Source organism: Morone saxatilis, unplaced genomic scaffold, assembly GCF_004916995.1.
Source record: "Morone saxatilis isolate NCDOM2014 unplaced genomic scaffold, NCSU_SB_2.0 Contig9, whole genome shotgun sequence".
In the NCBI taxonomy this organism is placed as follows: Eukaryota; Metazoa; Chordata; class Actinopteri; family Moronidae; genus Morone; species Morone saxatilis.
This window is the reverse complement of record NW_023340268.1, coordinates 10938478-10961142: the sequence shown is the minus strand read 5'-3', so window position 1 is coordinate 10961142 and position 22665 is coordinate 10938478. Positions and strand designations below refer to the sequence as shown.

The window sequence follows — 22665 nt, the reverse complement described above, 5'->3', positions numbered from 1 at the left end:
TCTAGAGCCAGGGTTTGGTTTGGCCGTTCTGGGCTTTTTACACTAACTAAAACGTACCTATGACATTTCATAAATAAATAAAAAACACTCTTCATGTATGTCCATTTTTATTGGGGCTTCTACCTCATTTGTTAGGATTGGGAGTGAAGCCCCCAGACCCTTAGCTGCAAGGTGGGTGTGTGGGTATCAACAATGACTTAAGTCTTAGCCAGGAGGATATGAGAGAGAGGAATTCAATAACAGGAAAATGGCCAGTGATAGAAACAATCCCTGGAATACCAGAACCCACCCTTCACCAATGTTGTTCTTGGCACAAGCTTGCTTTCCATTACTACTGTTTACTCCTTAGGATGCTGATGTCAAGTACAACACATCTTCAAAAATCTAATTTCATTGATGGTTTGTGATGTGGCATGTGCAGTGAAGTCCTAAATTACAGTCTGTCCACGGCCAGTTGTTATCACTCTCGCCCTCTTTCTGACAATGCATCGGTGTATGAAAACATTGGACTCGGGTCACTGGATGGTCAGGGGCATACATGGGTGGGCACTGGATGACAGATTGGGACAAGCCTGTGTAACCAAACCACAGGCAATTTTTAAAACTGTGTCTGTAAGGCTGAAACTATTTCCTCTCAGACAGCGCTATGGTGTGGTTTGAATAGAGCAAGTTGCTGGATGCATGGCTGTATTGCTGGCTTTCTCTGTCTGTCTGTCTGGCTAGCCGGCTGGTAGCTGTGGCTTGGCCAGTTCATCTTTTTTACTGGATGGCTGAAAGGCTGGATGGCCGTGGATCAGCCTCATCTGGCTGGACATTTGACTGGATGCTTGGCTGCAGGCTTGCTAGCTGACAAGCTTTCTGGATACCCATCTGGCTGACTGACTCGCTGGCTGCCTGACTGACTGGCTATTATTTCTGGCCTTTCCTTTAGCTATGTAGTAAGCTCATGACATTGGAACAGGGATGTTTGGCTGTGACAGTCAGGGAGGTGTGCTATAACACTACTGACAAAGATAAGACATAGTGAGAGATAAGCCCCATGAGTCCATCACCAATTACAGCATCACAAACTCTTTAGAGAGGATCTCTTTCTCCTTTTTTCTCTAACCATCCTAGACTAGAATCTTTGATATTGTTATGTTTTCACAAAGTTTATCCAGTGGCCTGGTACTAGAGCTTGACGAGCACCAAAGCTCCCTTTGAAAGTAACAGGATTCTGTACATTGTTGGCTGAGGAGAGGCGACTTAATTGGAGCCATAAATTGCACAGACATGTTCTAAGGTGGTGTCACAACTTTTTAGTGTAGTGACAAAAGTACAGTGCAAAACAAATCTGGCAGTACGTACCTAATGGGATTCACTTTTGTCTAGTGTTGTGCATGGTACTGCTAAAAAAAAAAAAAAAAAACATGTTTCACTGGCTTGGTAAGATTTCTATGAAGTGAGAACTCGTGTTCAGGAATATGATGTGTATGTTATGTGTACAGTGTGTATTTATGTTTGCGTGTATCTGACTGTGGGTTGTTGTGTGTGTGCATTAAATTAGGTATTTTAGTGTGTGTGCGCATGTTGTCGTTTGTGTCTGCCTCGCTCAGCTTGTGTTTTTTGCCGTGTGATCCACTCTCAGGGTAGTGTGTAGCAGGTCAGGTGATGAGCTACAACATAGATAAATGAGGTTAATGTGAGGTTTCACTGTGGCCTGGCCGGGTCTGCTTTCCTGACACTGTCATCTACTATCAACTGCCATAACCTGGCTGCAAAACGGCTCAGTGTCATACAAACCGCATATGTGCACACTCACGCATATACTGCATAGCAGACAGACATGAAAGGAATGTGACTATGCACAATCTCTTTTTTCTCACACAGGCTCATACACAACTTGCATACGATACAGAGATTTAATAGCAGATATTTGCATGGACATAAAACTCATGAACACACACACACCACCACACGACACAACAACCACACACACACACACTGTTAGCTGTGCTAATGTGGGCGTGCACACCCATTGCAGGGGCTTGCCCAGGGAAAATACCTGTGGTAGGAGAAGAAAGTTGACCTAATGGGAAATTACTAGGCATCCTCATCAGACCAAAATAATTTGTACATTCCATAACTTTAATAGCTCTTACTGGAACTTTTAAACTTCCCAGATGTCAGATCTCAGTAAGGTATGTTTAGAATATCAGGTGATTTTGGAATCATCATAGAACAAATAGATATTTTTTAAATAGAAATATATTTCACCTCACACTTGAGGTCTAATTTGCACACCCACGCATACAAGAAACATATGACGGTTACTGCCAGCAATGTCAAAAACATGTTTCCATATACTGTATCTAATAAAGATGAATGCACTGTGTGTATGTTCCACGCTTTCAGTTCTTAATGTATTTATTTATCCAAACCATTGTGGCAGGTAGATTCCTTTAAAGGTATCTGAAGATTTTCATTCCAATGGTTACTTGTCTCAGTCGGAGGTCTAACGTTTCAGTTGTTTTTTAATAGTGTGGGTATTGTAAAGTGCTGAAAAACCATAATAGTTATTAAATAAATTGACTGGACTTAACTTTTATTGTCAGTTGTTGACGTTTTTTTGCTCTCCACTATTTTCCTTTGATAGCGTGCCCCATAAATGTCACAGCACGGCAACTGAGATAAAATTGTGAGTTTCCGTGCCGCCTTCGCTAAATGGTGTGATCGGTAATGTGTTCTGAAAGTGTTGGTACAATATTTCCCACAGCACTTGAAGATATCCTGCATCAAGACAGATTCTGAATGGGCTCTTACTACGCCTGTCTGTCAGATGAGTAGCGTTAACCACTAACCTAAAAAAACCAACACACCTCCTCGCCCCGTATCAAACCTTTCACTGCCAATTAGCCTCAAAACATGACAAAAGACAATCTTTTTTAGTGAAGAGATGCTTTCTCCCTTGTCCTCTTTCAGCCCAGTGCTTTGGTTTTTGAGGTGAGCACCCAGTCAGCTTGGTTTAATTCTACGTAACATGCCATTAGCTCTGCTAGCGATTTTCCCCCCCACACTACCTTATCGTGGCTGCCTGAGATGGATAGCTGAGTGCATTTGCAACCTGACAGGACACGCTACCTAACTGTAGACTGCTGCTGAAAGGGTGGGGGTGGATGGTGAGAGTACAGAGGTAGCAAAACCCTTTTAGGAGGCACTTCATGGACACCATTTACACTTACTTAAAGCAAGAGGCCTGGTGTGTGGGGAGGGGGAAGCGAATTTGTGGTGCATGTGGGTCAAGGGTGGGGACATTATGAGTAAGGGCATCCAAAATTCATGTTGTTTCTGGACATCAAACTTGAACAAAATACACCTGTCATAACTGCCATCAATAATGTAGCACACACAGTTTTAACAGGCAAACTATATCATTCAGATACCACACTGAGGTAATTGTAGCTTATTTCTCGACTATCTGCCGACTCCTTTCTTGAATGATCAGATGTTAAGGTGAATGACTATAAATGTGCTTTTTCCTGCCAGAGACAAATCAAAAGTAATGCTTGCTACCAGCCTCGATCAGATAAAAGTCTTGCTCAGTCTATCTTCAAGTGTTTCAAAAGGCATGCAGTATTTTTTTTCTGCAACATAAATTCAACGGATGGAAACCACAAGCTAAGGATATGATATTATTAACTTGCTTCAGTATTTCTGAATTCAGCTCTTGGCTGGACCTGATTGATGGTTCAGTACCACCACTGTTGATGCAATTGGAGGCTATAAAGTAGATTGCCCTGTGTAAGATCTAACATATTTCTCCAATGTCCATTCACTGTGATAAATTCAAACTGAGGTACATGAAAAAAATAATTTGCTTGGTTTATAAGTACTTTGGCTCAAACACTCGTACCACTTGAGATATTATCTTACACGCTAGACAGGAGAGAGGGTTCAGTGAATGTGGAGTTGATCTACAAGGCTGTCCCATTTGTTGAATAATGATAAAACTTTGAGGCAACTTGCTAGGTCAGTGTAAGTTTTCTCTGTAGAAAATGTCATGCCAAGTTTTCTCAGCTTCTGTAGAAAACCCAGCGGAAACATGCACACACGGCTGGATTTGAGGTTTGGTCAAACTGACCTGAACTCCATGACCTTTGCCTCAGAACTAGATTGACCCTGAACCTAGTGAGAAATACTATGATTCACTGTGACACTGAACATCAGCTAACATCTATGAATACCCTCCCGGTGAATTAAGCATACACTTCTACAACAGGGTACTGGTTTGAACTTACTGCTGATCACTGTTTCTGATGAGATATTCAAGAACTATACTCAGTCAGTGAGGAACTGATTCTCAGAGCCAGATTAAAGATTTTCCCCATGATTCAGGCCTAATAGGTTTATTCCTCTTTGTCTGCACCACACATTTTCTAGTGTGTTATGTCTGCTATAAATACAGTATACACCGCTTTATATAGCAAGACGTGACAGGCTTGTTGACATGTTAGGAAGTGTACAAGAGAAACTGGCATGTGTTTTTTTCAAACTCTACAGCCAATATGTTGTCCTTGTACGTGAGCGCAAGGCAGGCCAATCGTGGAAATTGTGGTATTTAATGTCCTCTTACTTCTGTTTCCATGCTTCACATAACCCCATTGAACAAACAGGGATGTAGCCAAATAGATGGTTATGCTGATTGGACGCATTCATGTGGCTCTTCCTAGGGTGATCTAATTGTAAACAATGCAACTGAGTTGTGAGTACTTGTGTTTTTTTAAATGATTGTTATCAATTGGCTTCTGCTTACAGCTTCAAATTAAACTCAGGTTTTAATCACCATTTAGCGTCTTTAATGCAACATTGTGTTTTAATGCTTCAAATGAAGATTTTCATAGGACATTTCAGGTCTGGCCATAGTCTACTGGGCATTTCAAAACGCAGAAAACAGATTGCAATTTAAATAGATTGTGATATTATTTTTGGTACAGATGCACACCCTTACAAGGCAGGTGTCTGTTTTGGAGGTGGGCTGTATATTTGAGTTTTGATGAGTGGTTGCTTACTGGTATGAGTCAGTTGATAACGTCTTGCAGCTTAGTTAATAATGCTGACTGCGTCTGCTTGTGTTTATATTTGGTTGTCTGGGTAATGTCCATATATTGATGGTGATGGAACTACAGATGTCAGCTGAAGTGCTTACAAAATACTGCTCTATGTCGGTTGCCCTTTTCAGAGTAGGCGCTGTAGCCTGTGCTCTACATTAGGGCTAAATTTACACGTGTACAAATGTACTAGAAACATAACAAAAATACCCAAGTGTCAGAGTTTGCATTGTTTACTATTTATGCTTGTAGGCATGTATGAGTGTGACTCTGTTTCACTTCCTATCTGCTGACTTGCAACAAGTCTAGGCTTTATCAACATGACCCACAGGCTATCTGTAGGCCTATTTCATAAAAGCGTCTCATGGAAGTTACACCCGCTTTTTCTGTTTATCTCATGGAGATGTTGAAACAGAAGCACCCATTTTCAGCTGAATGATCAGTCAAAAACTGGACAAACCCACAAGTTCAATGATTCACATTGCAAAAGTGTTCTTTCAATCTCCAAATCACAACCGAGAAAGTCCCCTCTCCCACAAACACCCTATGATCTGATTCTCGGAAACCTTGCACAAGGCTGCTAAGAAGCTGCTGGATTTGCAGGTTTCTATTTGAACTTTTTGCAAAGGTTTTTCTCCGTCCTAAGTGTGTTTGCCAAGTGCAACACATGATTAGAGTCCACCAATAGTAATACTGCTCAGTCCCCTCTGATTCAGCTTTGGAGAAGAGATTTGTAGGGTTTATATTGTTGTTGTTTACTTCTAATCTTTTAAAACTGAGGCACAGTTTCATAATGCCTCGTAAAAGTAGTAAGCTTGTGTCCTGTACTCATTTATACGATTTTCTGTTTGTAAGCCCCACGAGACGTAAAAAGAAAGGTTTTGACCAGATGTGGCACAGCTCAGACTGTCTCTTTTTCTCTGAGAATTATACTTTCAGCTTCATACACAGTAAAAGATTTGTAACGTGCACCAGTGACAGTCTTTCATCTCCACTACAAAGTACAACTCATATCTGTTTCTAATAACTGAACTGCATACATTAGAGTTATAAATGATTTTAGTAAATTGATAAATATGATGAAGCTTTGAGTGTTCTCCACAGTTTCGTGGTTCATATGGAATTAAGCATTTGGGAAAATCATGAAAATGCCAATTTTACTACAGTGTACTGTAACTACAACTCCATACTTTTGTACTACAGTATATCTTAGACACCTCTTCTTGTAAATCTATTTAACTGAACATAACAGGAGTGATTTCAGCCATGTCTCCCAGACCAAGGTGCTGTGAATCATGGAAGATTTCCAGCCTGATTCTCAGCATTTGTGTATGACTCAGTGTGAGCTGGACCTGGGTAAAATATGTTCTTTTAAGAAGGTTCTATTGCGGGTTGTGTTTTTGGGATCAGGGAAAAATGCTGAAGTTAATGGAAGTGCTTTGTAACAAAATATATGTCTATTTAATTATGGATAGTTGAAATTGATCTGTTTCTGACACAAAACTTTAAAGCAACTCATATTTACTGTGTCCTGTCAAGTATGGAAGTAGAAACTTCACTTAACATCTCAGTAACATCGAAAATCACAGTCTACAAAACCATTGCTGGCATTAAATGTTGACTGTTGCCTCATTTCTGTTAGATATCTAAATAAAAAGATTAGATTTACTTTACCGGATGATATATTTGCAGTTCAGACTTCTGTGAAAGCAAACTGTAATCTGATTTCTGTGAGAGCTATTTTTGGTGCCTACAAAGTTTACAGATGTTGTTTTCTGTGAAAAGTTCAGAGGCCACAAACTAAATGTCCAGATGATCCCTTAACGGCAGCGATAAAGAGTAAAAAAAAAAAATCTGGTCTTTATAGTGCTGCAAGTGCATCTGCACAGTTGTCTAAATGCTGTTTCCTAAGAATATCCCCAGAAGCAGCATTGTGCAAAAACAGCGAGAAAAGCATCATGACCACTGATTTAACTTTAATGAGGCCTCTCACTTCCCTGGGATATTTTTTTTATCCTTTAAATTGATCCTTTAATTTGTACTCAGCTGAAAAGCTTTGTGTAAGCTACTTTTGAAATATGCAATACTATACAGTACAACAAGATTCTATCCACAGCTTTAGATTAAACTCTGATAGAGCACATGCACAAAGATTCCATAGATACTAGTCCATATTTTGTGCAACATGCGGGTCCCTTTGAGCAGTTTGCAGTCCCCCACTCAGTTCGTCATGAGGAGCGTAATGTCTGATACTGGTGTTATAAAATATTAATATCACCATTCTGTCAAGTGCAAAACACCAGGAAGCATTAACTCAGTGGGTAGATGAATGCAAGCGAGGGACTGATATTTAAACATTTGTTATCATCTGTTGTCTGGCCAGCACCAATAACTGGTTGGCTCCTGTGCTCTCATCTCCCCCGCTGCTTCATCGGGGGAATCACTCAATTATTGAACCAATGCTATGTGGGTTGTATTAGTGTGTGCGTGTAGCTGGGCACGCTTACTGGACATAGAGCTTGTTGGATGTGAATGTGTCTGGGTGTTTTTGAGGTGGGCTGAAAGGAACTGCAGTAATTTCACTAGAGCTAGAAGTGTGCGCCTGCCCCACTTTCAGTCTTTTAATCATGTATAGACACTCGGGGCACTCCTGTGTGTGTGTGTGTGTGTTGTATGTTAATCCGTGAGTGTGAGAGAGGATTTTGATTTTGTTACAGTATGTGTCAGAAGACATTGCACTTAGAGCTCCCTGACTGGAGACCCGGTGTATGTCTTTTCTTCTACATAGAAAGGCAGAATGGGTCACAGTACACTGTCCTCATTTAAACTTTTGGGCTTTTTTGGCAGTGATTCCTCAGATTGAACTTTGTTAAGCTGAAATGTGTTTTCTGAGATTTACAGAGAGAAATACAGACTTCTGCTTTAAGATAGGATGGATGGAGAAAAAAAATAAATAATCCTAATTAATCTAAAGTACCTGCTCTATATGTCATTTAGATTAGGAAATTTACATTCAAGCTGCACAAAAAATATTTCTCTATCTCTTATTGTGTCTATATGGCAGCTTATCTGATAAAGTTTATGTACTTAGATCATTTGTGCAGTTTTTGGGTCATATCCACATCGCTGAAGTGGCACTTATAAGTTGGCACTTATTGTAAGCCACTTTGGATAAAAGCATCAGCTAAATAAAATGAAATGTAATGTAGATGTAAAATACATTTTAAATTCATTTAGTAGTGGCCATCAACAGCTAACTACAATCCCTATGTGACAATGTGTGTGTTTGTGTGAGTGTGAGTGTACATTTTATTTGTTGGACCCTCCAACAATGTAATCTCTGTACGACCTTGTAGCGGTCTGTAGCCCCACAGTGCCCATCCCTGTGACTAACACCCAGTCTAACAAGCTGCCTCAAGCAACTGCGCCATTGTACTTGAAAAGAACACAAGATAATATATAGCTGAGCAGCAAGCTTCAGTGTGCCTCCCCTCTGTGTGTGGCAAGTATGTTGTATTTTGTGACATATATATATATATATACATATAGTATATATAGGTAGCAAAGGTGCGTAACATATTTTGAATTTGATATTTTTATTTAAGAGTGATACCATGTCTCAGTGGATACCATTGCCTTAGGGTGGCTATCATCTTTAAAAATAGAGTAGTATTTAGTCCTAACACCCTGGAAGTATTTGAGCCATGGGTTTTTCCAGAACAGTAGGCACACTGAAAGAGGAGTAAGGACACGGGGTAGCACCTTAGATCAGTGGTTCTAAAACTTTTTCTGGCATGCCACCCTTCAGAAGCTTGGAAAGGGTACGAGTTTAATTTTAGTGAAATGAAGGTCCGCCCGATAGCATCAGCAAACTGTTTGTTTATTTTTCCTGTATAAATCATATTCATTCGACTAAGTTTCACTCCATGTTTTTTCCCTGGCCATCCACGCCACACCTGCAGTGACCCACCAGTGGGACCCGGCCATCAGTTCGAGAACCACTGCCTTAGGTGAACGTGCAGTGTTGAAAAGTGTTGGGTGGTTTGGCTCAGGGGATGTCGCTTTTACCATTTCCTCCCATGCATGCCATATAAAAAAATAAAACATCTGTCCAGAGAATGGGTTAAGTTTTATCAACCCGATTTAAGAAATTAGTTTATTACTATTTTTTATGTTTCACTACAATCTGCCTTTTTTTGTGCATTTTCTCATGGCTCTCTTTGTGTGTAACTGCAGGGAGAGGAGAGGTCACACTAGACGTGTTTGAGCTTGGCCCTTGGAGCCCAAACAACAGCGGTGTACATCTCCAGCCTGTCAAGTATTGACAGCGTAGCTCACTATGGAATGCTAACAGCGAGGCAGGGTGTGGCCACGCTATGAGCCGCTCTGACCCCGTGACCTCGGTTATATAACTGATTGTCAGTCTTTTGGTAGGAGTGACAGATAACAACGTTTCATGATGTGTCATGTGGCTGACATGACAGGACGTGACAATGACGTAAACTAAAGTCACAAGAACCAGCTATGCTGACCTGAAATGCCACATTACTCTCTAAGTTATTTGAGTTTCAAATTACTAAATTTTTTTTTTTGATGATTTTGCATACATACCTAGTCAAAGGGCATCATACACAAACTCACACACACATATATGCACATAAATACACACACAGCACTAGCAATCAAGGTTAAAGAAAGATAACCGGACTTTATTTGGGTTAAGGGCAGTGCAGCATGTTGGAAGTGAGCCATGACCTGGCACACACACATACACACACACACACACACAAAGTACACACACCTGTCAGTGTTGGCGTCTGCTCAGTCCTCTTTCTTGTAGTCTCACTGTTCCTTTGTCCTCTCTGTCTTGGTCATCAGACCTTGTAGCAGGATCTCAAGGGACAGCTGGTGGGGCAGTGTGAGCACCTGCACTTTGTGTGTGTGTGTGTGTGTGTGTGTGTGTGCATCTTTATATGTGTGGTTATGTACATCAGTGGAGCTGGGAGGGGGTGTCTGTAGTGTTCTGGCCAAGTGTCTGTGTATATGTGTGTGTGTGTTAAGTGTGTGCATGTGAGCACCTGTGCTGCCAGCAGGAACCTGCCACAGCCGCGTTGCTTCATGACGTACACTGGTGACTTCCTAAGGTCGTGCTGTGAACCCCATAATAACTATTATCTTCTTAAAGTCAACTCTTTTTAGTGTCCAGAGAAGTATATTAAAGTATTTGGCGCATTACACCTGATAGATTCAAATATGTTCAGGAAAAGGGCATTTTTAAAAACATTGGGAGTATGTTTTCTTTATTTTACCCTGACAGTGTCAAACTTTTTTTTTTTAATAATGCAAATGAAATGGTGTTAATCCAGCCACAAAGAGCTTTCCCAACTGGTGTTACTGTATGGGAATGTCACACTTACAGCACAATTATAACATGATTGAAGTTTTTTTTAATTTGCTTATTTGTAATATTTCATTTCCTTTAAGGTTAATTCTTCTCCCACCATTCAAACACAACTTAAACTCGGTCAGCATACAATCATTTGCATAGGAGAAACCATAAATAGTAAAGTAAGAAGATTCAGGGTAGTGCCTTCAGGTCTTTATTATGAGATATTTGCATTTTCCTCTTCAAAGTTAATCTTTCAACCAAAAGCTTTTTCTTTGACCCACTTTCAACCAATCAACAGTCAAGCAAACATGCAAATAAAGTGTATATTCATGTCATTTTGCATCAGTGTCCTGTGGTGCATGACACGTTCTTCTGACATGTGGGGTTGGGTCTGGTACCATTGCTGGACTTGTGATAGCTCCATCAGACTGTCCCTATCACTCTCTACTGTGTGCTGTCTAATAAATTAGATTTGCAGATTTGCCTTCAAATGAAGGAGCATTTTTTGTAATTTATTTGTGTTTAATTTGATCCTAATTGGTAAAAGTATTTTTTTGAGTAGCTCATCGCCCCCTCTGATCCAGAAATATATGTATGTGGTTTCGCTTTCGTTTTTACATCGGTTTTGCTTCTCTGAAAGATGCCACATCAAAGTTTGCCACCACAGCTGCAGAATATGTTCCGTCCGTAACCACCGAACTTTGGTTTATATATATGCCTTCAAGCCATCAGAAAGTAACAGCTCTCTCACCACAGTTAAAATCATGATAGACAAGAAAAAGAGTACAGGTTGACTTGTCATTCAGCACACTCTGACAGGAACGAAATTGTGGGGGCGAGTGAGACTAAAAGTTTGTGTCAAGGAGTAGAATGAGGTCTCATGAAACCTGCTCTTACAGCAGCAGTTTATATCCCCTCGCTGTAATGCGGTAGTAGAATGTAATCCGGCCATTATACCTGCCGTCTGCTTTGCTGTCAGATTACTGCTGGCGAGCAGGCTGGTCACATAAGGACTGTTTACTATCCTTGTACATTTCAGTACCTACTTTTAATTGGATGGTTGGTTAATTCTACTTCTTTGTGAGGGGAGTTAGGTGCATGTGATGTTCATGTTGGTGGGCTGGAAAGTATGCATGTTTAAAGTGAAGGAGAGATGATTTACTTTGCATAAAGATGACATAAAGAGCCCTCCATATTAATGTTTTAAAGATTGTGTGTGTGTGAGTATTGCATGTACAGTAGTTCAGTGAGAGAGGGAGAAAAAGACTTGAGTAAGGATCAAAAGCAGTAGATTATTACTATGCATGCGTGGGCAGCATATATGTCTTTTGAATGTTTGGAAAAATATATAAGTTGAAGACCACAGTTTGTGCTAGCGCATGTGTACACCTTTGAAGATGTGATTCTGTGTGTGTGTGTGGGGGTTCCCTGCAGGCCCCCCTCCCAGCATATTCTCCTTATCCCAGTGTTGAGATCTTAGGGGGCCGATCAAAGTCGGGCTCCCTGCGACTCCCACGTCTCTAGGCCCTCTGCGCTAACGCGCCTCGACCGAGGAATGCTGAGTAATTCCCTCAGGTGGCAGCTTGTACTCTGATGTTCACCGTTAGTGCGCTCTGTCAGTCTCACTTACACGTTGGCTCCTCACACACGTGTGTTCACAGGTAAATACTGTACATACGCTACACATGCACTTTCTTTTTCACATTTTTGTCAGTTTCAGACACTTTTCCGCTGCACACAGTGTGGAACGTGTGTGTGAGCTCTGCACTGTATTTTGTTCCCCCTCACTCACATCTCTGTCACGTGTCATGATGATGTTGTTATGTTGTGATGCGTTGCCCTGGAGAATACTAGTATTAGAGAGGAAGGATGAGGAAATAAAAGGAGGAGAGAAGAGATGTGAAACCTTAAGAGAGAAAAGAGGGAAACAAAAGGAGAGAAGAAGAAATGAGAAAGGAAGGATGTTGGATTTAATTAAAACCTTGGTTAGTCTACATTAAAATCCTCTGGTTTAAGGGCGTAGCAGCTGGGAAAGTGAGCCTCCACTTTCAGCCTAAAAATCTGCAGCATTTCTGCCAGACAGCAGGACAATGTCTCAATACTGTGTTTTTTTTAATCTTCATTTATGTCTGTACATTAGTCTGCCTTATCTAAGTTGTATACAGAGTGTCAGAGCGACATTTTCTATTTTAGCTGCACCACTATCTGTGCTATCTAGGTTGCCAGGCATGCTGTTGCATTGAACATGTAATCATACTGTATGAATGCTAGTGGAGACGTGTCTGCTTTTATCAGCAGGAACAAGCGTGATCATCAGGTACACAGAAACACATTTGGGCAGCTTTTAAGAGTGCCAAACTTTGACCTGCAGTGATAGTGCTGAGGGTTAGTGAGGGAGTGAGTTGCACAACCAAGAGGTAGATCATGTTTCTCTCTGGTTCGGTCTTCTTTCCTCTCTTTTCCTCTCACTGGAATTATAATAGCTTGCAGTCGGACAGCCCAAATAATTGCCAATTTCGTTACATGTAATTGATTTTGATAATAATGTGGCTTGGTTTATGTTTGAACTTGTGTCAACAAAACTGGAAAAAGAGATGGAAAAAGGAAATAGTTCAGATTCAGATGATGGGAATTATGAGCCATCCTAAATCCCGCCTCTTTTTTTGCTCTGTGCTCCAATAATGGTTGAGCAAGCCTCGGTCAGAACCTCAGTCAACTTTCTCCTTCCCTGTAGCCCACTTATATAATTATCTGCTTATACAACATCTTGAAGGTCCAGTGTGCAGGACTTAATGACATCTACTGGTGTAGTTGCAGATTGCAACTCCGTCGCTTCACCCTCCCGTCCAAGCACAAAGTGGCTGCAAAACACACAGAAAACTCAAAACATTTGCTTTCAAATGTAACTAGCAAGCTAAAAATGAATGTAGATTAGTTTGCTAGTGTTTTGCTAACATGAGCTAGCTAACTTAAGATCTGACTTTTGTTTTTCACCATCTTCAAAATTTGTTTGTCTTATGGGAAAGGAGAAAGTTGACCGAGGCTTGCTCACCTGTTATTGGAGCACAGAGCAAAAAGGGGCTGGACTTAGGAAGGGTCATTTGTGCATAGTGTGGATAGTTTATATGTTATAATATTGAGTTATATTTTGTTATATTAAGCTAAGCTACTTGAGTAGATGTTTTTCTAATATTGTGCTGACAGAATTATATTTCACAACCTTAAATTTGATCCATGATACATTGTTGTATTTTGTTCTGGCTCATTTGTGTGAATTGTTCCCATGTAATCTAATGTTTTATGACAAGTTGGTGCATACAGGTATGAATCAGCCTTTTATCCGAAAGAGGTGCTTCAATTGCTCGTACATGACTTTTCCACTTCTCTGATAATTTGGGTAATAATTATACCCCTTTGCGTACATGAAGGGACGTAGGCTGGTGCAGACTGGGTTGGGTTCGACTAAACAGCCTATTATTGGCCAGTTAGTTGCTTGTCTTGCTGTGTGCAGCCAGTGAACCCAGAGCCTGCAGTGCAATCCAAAAACTTTGCAATGCTGCACTTTCCTCAGTCCTTGGAAGCCAACACTTATGACGCATTTTAAACCAGAAAAACAGCTTGTTTGTTGCAGAGTATCTTTTGCAGAATAGCCAAGTAAAAGTCAGTTTCAGTGAAATTCCCTTTTGAAGCCAGTTGCCTTCTGGTGCATTTGGTTTATTCTTTTTATTCAAGGGTTTATAATTTTTTTTTTCCATCTACATACAAACATACAAATAAAGAACAAAGGCAGCATAAGGAAGGACATGCTTATGGAGCCAAACAAGCCCACAAGGGAGCATGGAGTGCCCTCCTAGTCTCCTGGGACAGATTTTAATGAATTTAATCACATAAATAGGAGCAAAAAAACTAATAATGTGTGAAACAGAAGGCAACATGACATGAAATGTTACAGATGAGATGTACAGGTAAAACTTTAATATAAAAGAAAAAAACGAAAAACATAATATGACCTGTTCTTGTGTTCTTGTGTTCTTGTGTTTCTTGTGTTCTACTCTGTCTAGTAGAGGTGTAGATGTTGTCGATGGTAACACAAGCATTAGCCAGACAAGCTGGGTCAGGGTGTAATCCTGCAAGAGATACTGCTCCGCTCCACGTTACGCACACACACACACACACACACACACACACACACACACCCCACCTATGGCTCCATGCACTTTATTGACAGCTGTGCTTGCTGTGTCTCTGAGTGTGCGTGTGTAATGTGTGTGTAGGTGCATGCATGTGTATCCAACCCTGTGTGTGACAGAGGGACAGCAGGCAGGGGACCAATGGAAAAGCAGACTGAAAGGGGCAGGGCATGGTTTCATAGGTGCACATGCACACACTCGCACGTGCACACACACAAACACACACACACACACACTGCCAGTATTATTGAGTGCGTTGTGCGACAGACAGGGAACTGAATCCTGGCCTGCTGAGTAGGAGAAAAAAAACTTGCAGTTATGTGTGTCTGTATTTACAAACCTGTGTGTATGTGTACACTGTTCACAATATTTGAACCATGCTTTTCTATGAAACAGAAAGACAAGGTGAATCCAGGTGAAAGCTCTGTCACCGTATTGATTTAAACTCTGAAATCAATTTGAAAATCGATGATTTATTGGATTAAAAAATTAATATGTTGTGGAAAGAGGGATGAGAAGTAATTATTTTATGGGTGGTTGTAATTTTTTATGACTTATTGAATGACTCTTCTCTAAGAAGCATGTAGTAAATGCGCTACGTGTATCTGTATATGCTCAGTGTTAATTGTATCAATATTCCTGTCGTGAATAGTCTTTATTGTGTGTTTTATTTTGTGTCTCTTATGTTAGTCTGGTGCAGAGATGGGAAGTAATAAAGTACAAATACTTTGTTACTGTATTGAATTAATTTCTTCGGGTATCAGAGTATTCATTTTTATTTTTATACAGATATTTGTTCTTTCTACTCCTTACATTTTCAAAACAACATCAAGAGCATGCGTGCATAGCAGGTGTAACATGAACAAAACTAATGTAAAAGACACAACCAACAAGAGAAGGAGACTTGACCCTGTTTAAAGTTTCAATTAGCTTTGTCGGTAGAAATTTCCTTCAGAGAAACCAAGAGGATATTTTTGGGGCTTTTCATGCATTTATTTGAAAGGAACGATGGAGATAGACAGGAAAGGGGGGAAAGAGAGAGGGGGGGTGACATGGAGCAAAGGGCTGCAGCTTGGAATCGAACCAGGGCCGTTGCGATAAGACTACACAGGGTGCATGCAGGTTTGGTAGACCCTGCACCTGCACATTTATAGTGTACATTTTAGAGTTTTTAGTAAAAAAAAAAAAAAGGTTCTGGTCTGGTGGCCTTCACATCAGCTCTCAGAGTTACACTAAGGTCACCCCCTCCCCTGTTCACACACACAGTTCACAACCTGCATTTTCATGATCCTTGTTGCAAACCTTTCACATCTTTTTTCAGGTTTTATTTACAGTCTGAACATTTAGTTTCACAGTGCTGGTGGTTAAGTCAGGTTAGGCATGTTTACTATGCAAATTAAGCTGTTAATCTCCGCTAATACAGACATACAGTCACTACACTGAAAGGTTTTTAAGTCATTGTGTAAATAGAACCTCAATACTTGACCAATGTGTGTCTTTATCGCGGAGTACAGAAAACTGTCAAGTACAGACAGCTGGCACAGGCTGTCATATTTGTAATCTTGTTTACTTAGTCTTCTGCTTTAATCTTCAGATAGTTGATTTAAATGATTTTTTAGAATATTTTACCAAGTTAAAGGTGTGGCAAAAAACATTACACTCTCTTGAAGACTAATAATTATATAATAATAATAATTGTATATAGTCTCTTCAATAACAAAATGTCAGACAAATATTTAGCTTTGTTTGCTAAAGCTCTATCCTCAGTGTTTTAATGTTGGACTCTTCGTGTGTGTGTCTTTGCTTGACTCTAAATTCTGCATGTATTTATTTCTATGTGTATACTTGGTGTTTTACACGTTTCACATGCCTGCATGCTCCTGTGTTTATGTTTGTTGACTTTGTGCCAACTTAGTACAAACACAGAAAAAGTGTGCTTTAGTATCAGTTTCTGTCCCCAAGGCCTCGTTGTCACATGATCAACTGACCTGATTTTGTGTTGCCAAGGCGATGCCTTGTTTCAGGGTTCAACTTAATGCTCAGCTCCACCCCATGACCTTGGGACATATCTTTGTCGCTATGGTTATAGCCTCCAGGGTTACTGTAAATGAGAAGAGTGCATTGGATGGGTGCACCAAGCATTGTTTTTTGTGCTTGTGCATCAAATTAGGCATTTTACCACATTTATGTACCCAGAGAAGATTAACTCCTTTTAAGGAACACCTTGCAACACTTTCATACAATTTCAGATTCACACCTGGGCGATACTTGATACAGTAGTCTTCTGGTCAAGGTAGTTTGGGATTAAATGTTTTGCACTGTTGTCATAAACAGAAGTTTGTGCAATGCTAGATCTATAACCCTTTGACACATGGAACTTCAAAATAGCATTTATTCCCTTGAATGATGAATGTGCAGAGTAGAAAAGGAGAAGTGAGACTGTTACAATACAGGGTACAAATACCCTGTACTAATGTGTTTATTATAATGTTTGACGTCCGTTTCTATGATAAAGCTTTAAAGTGTGTATTTAGTCACATAAACATTTGTATTGAAATAAAAATGAAATTATTTAGGTTAGTTCTATTACCAGTTTTTCATTTCATCATAATAGCTCCCAGTTTACCGGAGGCATATGGTCAAAGTGAAACATTGTCCACCAGAAAGCGAGCCAAGCTCATGAAAGAGACCTAAATGCCTCCAAATAACTATGTTTTTATTTAAACAAAAAAGGGAGGACACACGCCTCAAAGCAGTGTCTCATGCGGGTAAACAAAGCGTGGTTGCCATGCTGATGGCGCGTCAGTGTATAAATAGCACGGGTGTTTGTTCTGAATACTCCTGAAAGAAGACAGAAGAGAGACAGAGGGAGGGAATAGCAGGGAGACAGTGATAGCCAGTATGTAAAATCACAGCAACAGATTCACTTGCTTTATTCACTTTGCTTTTTTTTTACAATCTCAATGAATATGCATCCAAAGTCAACAGGTTGCCTGTATTAACATTTGCACATATGTATCATTGCCATTAAAGAGGCAGATAAATACAGCAAGTAACACCACAATAATTTTGTTTCTTTGTATGTTTTATGTTGAGATAGTTTTATCCGAAAGTGCCGAAAGATTAATCAACTTTGGAGAGCTAACTAGAATCATCGATACATCCTGGATGCAAGCGCATGAGTGAGCGGGTTTGTTAGAGGTCGTAGTGTCCCATTAGCTCTCAGAAGAGTCACTATGAGTTTACTATTCTTATAAGCTACTGTTTTGCACAACTGCCATTAAAACTGAAAGCAAATGGTTTTGTGGAAAGTAACACTTGGCTGAAGGTTAAGCTGATTGTAATTGCACAGTAGGTAATTTGGTTATTATACAGTGATAATTGAGCTAGAAGAGGCAGTAATAATATCAGGAAAAGTACAATTTCCTGCTGATGTGTAGAATAAGACCAAGGGACGCTTTGAAAATGGTGTTAACACTCTCTCTGTCTCTGTTTCCCTGTAGGGAATGCTGACAGCACCTGCAGACAGACAGACGTGGACAGACGGCACAGACACCCGGAACGCTTCCCTCCCATTGGTGGAGAGATTCAGACTTCACACCAGGACCTGCAGCTCCAGTCGGTCATCAGCTTTCAACTGAGCAGCAGGCTCCACCTACTCCGCCCAAGTAGCTCTGCATCCTCTACTCAGGTAGGACAGAAGTCAAAGAAATCGCACCAAAGTGGGGCAAATGTGGAGTTTTGTGTTAGTAGATACGTGATAGACTACTATTAAATCCATCAGCTGAGTGTGAACTGTTGAGGAATTGATTTTATAAGCCTGCTCAAGAGATGTATATATTTATGCAAGAGCATTTGGTAAATAAGCATTCGATCAATTAGAAAGAGTTAAAACATCCTTTTTGTTGTTTTATGTCAAAAACCAGTGAATTGTAGTGACCACATAGTAACTATTTCCTCATAATATTATAGTACAAGTCTTCTCTTTCTATTTTTGTCTCTAAATCATTATTCATTACGTACGAGCTCCAGTCGCAGTCTTGACTGATAATGCTCTTTTTTTGACTTTCATGTGACACCAGATAAGAGTGTGATGATTGCATGAGATGCATTAAAATGCTGTGAGTCACCACAATTAGTTTCCCACATGAGTCTATGTAACACTGACCATGCATGATGACGGTCAACAAAACTGTCCAAAGAATGAGTTGTCTGTCAGTCCATATAACTTAATGCTTACACTTCTTAACTCATTAGTAGAAAGACAGTGTGGACACAGAACAGACCAGAACTTAAGATTTTTCCTCCAAACTACAGCTGTGTAAGTGAATTAACAGAGCAGCAGACTTAACTGACTCTACCATTTCTCCTTCTGGTAATAATAACAACAATTTGTCATTATGACGTTGAGAATAAATTAATTAAGTTATGGCTTTACTGTGAATATGAGTTTAACTAATCAGCCTTGGTATATAGAGTATCTGCTAGGTGAACTACCAGGCCGACACATTTTTTTAAGACATTTCTGACATTTTTTCGGTAACAAGGAATGAGGGGAGACCTGCCTTGACCTGGTCAGCTCCTCAAACCTCTACCCAACCAGGATGCCCTACTGATTCTTTAATTTGTAGGATTTTTAATAGCCTGAAGTAGAGAAAGTGACCAGTATTTTACAAGAAAAAAGTTAATCCAGAAAAAATAAACCTAATTCTGTGTAGCAGAATTATATGTTTCTTTCTTATACCTTAAATTAGCTTGTGACCTCTCACATTTATATGTGACCCAGACCTCTTGGGGCCCCTGCTGCCAGGTTGAAAAACTAGATATCGTACCTGGCTTGGTGTTACACTGTTCTGTGTATGGAGTTGTTGAGAATTTTGTCAGTGTTATGTTTGTAGTATAGATCGGTTAGAAGAACTGATGTGCTTATGTGTGTTTGGGTTTGTGTTTGTTTCTGTGGCCCAGAGGATAAACTTTTCAGGCCCGTATGATCCTCCTTCCTCCCTCTCCTCTCTTCTTCCATTCATGTGATTTGCCTTTTGATTCTTTGCTTTCCTATTCTTCACACTGACCCTCCCATTGATGTCTCTCAGCTGAGTTTTTGCAGTCTCCTGTCCCTCCCTCCTCTTTTCTGTTTCTGTATCCTCACCCTCCGCTGCATCTATTGAAGCTCCTCCGTCAGTCCTTTATCTCCGTCCCACCAGCTGTGTGTTGAAGCTCCATTCTCTCCTATGAGGGAGAGCAGAAAGAGAAGGGCTTACACTGAGAACAGTGAGAAAGCCAATCCCTGCCTTTCGTCCTCTCCTCTCCTCTCCTCTCAAACACTCTGCTGTGACCAATCTTGTATCCTCTGCCTCCTGCTGCTTACTGTTCCCAGTGTCTCAGATGGGGTGTTATTTTTAAGGAAGATGTATTTCAAGTCAGAAAGTAAGGGAAAGAGATCACAAACTACAGGCTAGATTTATTTGCACCATGTTTTATGAAACTACAAACATTCAGAAGTTTAATTAGTTTTTAAAAAATCGCTAAATAGAACTATCTTCTGAGTCTCATCCCAGTTGCAGCATACCTACAGTTTTTTGTTCATTACCCTACAGCAATATACAGTTATGCTTGACTCACCAACAGCATCATTAGATTTTGCTGTGAGGTGCTTCGGTGTGCTTGGGGACCTGCTTCATAACTATACAAATATGTTTTGAAGTGCAGGCTAATTAGTTTATTAATTTAACTTTGTACCAATTCAGAGAGGAGTAGCGAGCAGGGGTGTAAAATAAGTAGAGCCACTGAGAGAAACAAATAAAGAAAAGGTGAGATTAACGGAAACGGATGCAAGAAGAGCACATAATTAAACAGAAATGCAGAATATTAAGTAGTTTTCTTAATCTAAGTTGATTTTCTGCTTCTTTCTCACTCACAAAGATTAAAACTCTCCCTGCCCTTCTTTCCCTCCCTCTCTCCTCTCTCCTCCCTGTCTCCTCCTTTCTTCACCCATCAGTCTTGCTGAATGGAAATTACACATTTCACTCCCTGTTTCTTTTCTGCTTCCTCTCTCTTTTGTGCATTCGCTGTTGACAGTTGCCTTTCTCCGAGCAGAAAGCCTCAGAAATGAGCAGATGGAGGGCTGACAGTCTAGAAGCTCAAACAATGACGCTGGGCGGCAAGTCGTGGTGATCAGCACATGTCAGAAAATAGCTGTTAATGGGGGAACCATATACAGACTGTCAGTCCTCTATATAGGGGATGGATCCATTTTTGTCTAGCTGCGTGTTGAGGATGTGGAGTCAGAATCCAATCACCTTAGATTTGACATGTGTGTTAAGATGTTTGACACATGCCTTATGCTGTATCCTGCATGGCTTAAAGAGAGTTCAACCGTAGAAAAGCTTATGTTACTAGACAGCTAACATAGCAAGTCATGAATAATACACTTATGAATGTGAGTCATTGAGATGGTGCTAATGCGGCTCCTAGTTTGCTTGGATGTGTTAAAAATCGGTCACTCTTTTATGTATCCATCTACCACTGCTGGAAAACAAAAATTATATTTACAACAATAATTGAACAAAGAGTAAATACTTATGTGGGTCTACTGGAGCTTTTCTTTTATGTACATTTTCAGTTTCCATACAATTAGTATCAAATTACATATTTCTTTCCAGGAAACATAAGAATCCAGAAATGTATTGAAATTACAGACCCATAAAATAAAGCATAAAACAAAAAAAATCTCAGCTCTACCGCTCAGGCTCCACTGACGGTGGCACTGTAAAGAGTTTACAGAAATCAGTAACAAAATCAGCGTTCTGTCTGCTTTTACTAGACTGGAAGTGTCACACTGATCCGCTCATTAAGTTTCTTACATTAACTTTAAATTCAGATAATACCCGGGGCACAATTGCAAAATACGCTTGACTTTGATTTCATTAGCACAACTAGGCTGTAACATTTTATATGCAGAGAGAAAGAATAAACTTGTCTTGCAAGGCAAATCTGACACCTTTATATTAACTTTATATTTTCAGAGATTGAGTTTTCTTTTTCATTTGAAACTGAAATGACTCCCACCCACTTGCTCATGGTTAGACCCAATGCAGCCTACAGCAACAGCTCACAGTAATCTCAAAGATGTCAAATTAACAATTAACCCAGCAATGCTCTCTATAATAAAGCTTCAAAGGAGCCTTTAGATGTCCAGCAATGCCAGGGGGTATATGCTCAATATGAAGTTAACTGAACCTGTCCCTGTTGTTTGAAATTAGACTGCAGGCTAACAACAAAAGATTTATGTCAATCTAGCAATGCAGGTCAAAAGTATATACATAGTTTGTTTTAGTGTGCTAGCATAATACCATTTTAATGTCAGACATACAAGAAGTATTTAAACTTTACATACGTTTCCTGTAGTAAGAAACCAGTTACATCCTTGAGAGGGTTAAACAACCTGAGTAAATGGAGAGGTTCCCCCTTCTCTCTCTCTCTCTCTTTCTCTCTCTCTTTCTCTCTGTGTGAGCATGGATTTCCCCTTCTCTGTTTTCTTGTAATAGCTGTGCTCTGCTTTATTTGATCTGGGCCCCCGCTCTCATAGTAGGATTGAATTGGGTTTGGAGAGCAAGGGAAACACACACACACACATATATACACACACCTGAGACTGCCAACTGCTACAGCAGCTGCCCCAGAATGAAGGACAGAGAGAGACAGAGGGGAGGGAGAAGAGGGGCAACAGGAAAAGTAGTAAGATGCATGAGGATAGGGGAGGAGAGGCAGCTAATAAGGAAGAGGGTGGATTATTGGAATGAACTGAGATAAGGAAAAAAAGAAATGGGGGGTAACTAACTTGCATCTTTAAATGAAACTAGTCTCTCCTACGTGGTGCTGGCCACAGACAAGGTGAAGGAATTAATTAAATCGAGACACATTTAATCTGTACCTCTCTTTTTCATCTTTCTGCCTTGTCTCTTCTGTCCTCTATCACCACCCGCCTCGCGAGTCTCTC

The 22665-nt window shown here is 40.2% G+C and overlaps 1 protein-coding gene across 2 annotated transcripts in view; it reads left to right on the top strand.

Moving 5' to 3' along the window:
• The window catches only part of atxn1a (ataxin 1a), an 83641-nt gene that overhangs the window by 7913 nt on the left and 53063 nt on the right, over positions 1 to 22665 (top strand). For both annotated transcript variants that reach the window (XM_035681102.1, XM_035681103.1), the window contains exon 2: positions 18170 to 18357. The gene's annotated coding sequence lies outside the window, so the exon portion shown is untranslated. The remainder of the gene's footprint in view (positions 1 to 18169; positions 18358 to 22665) is intronic.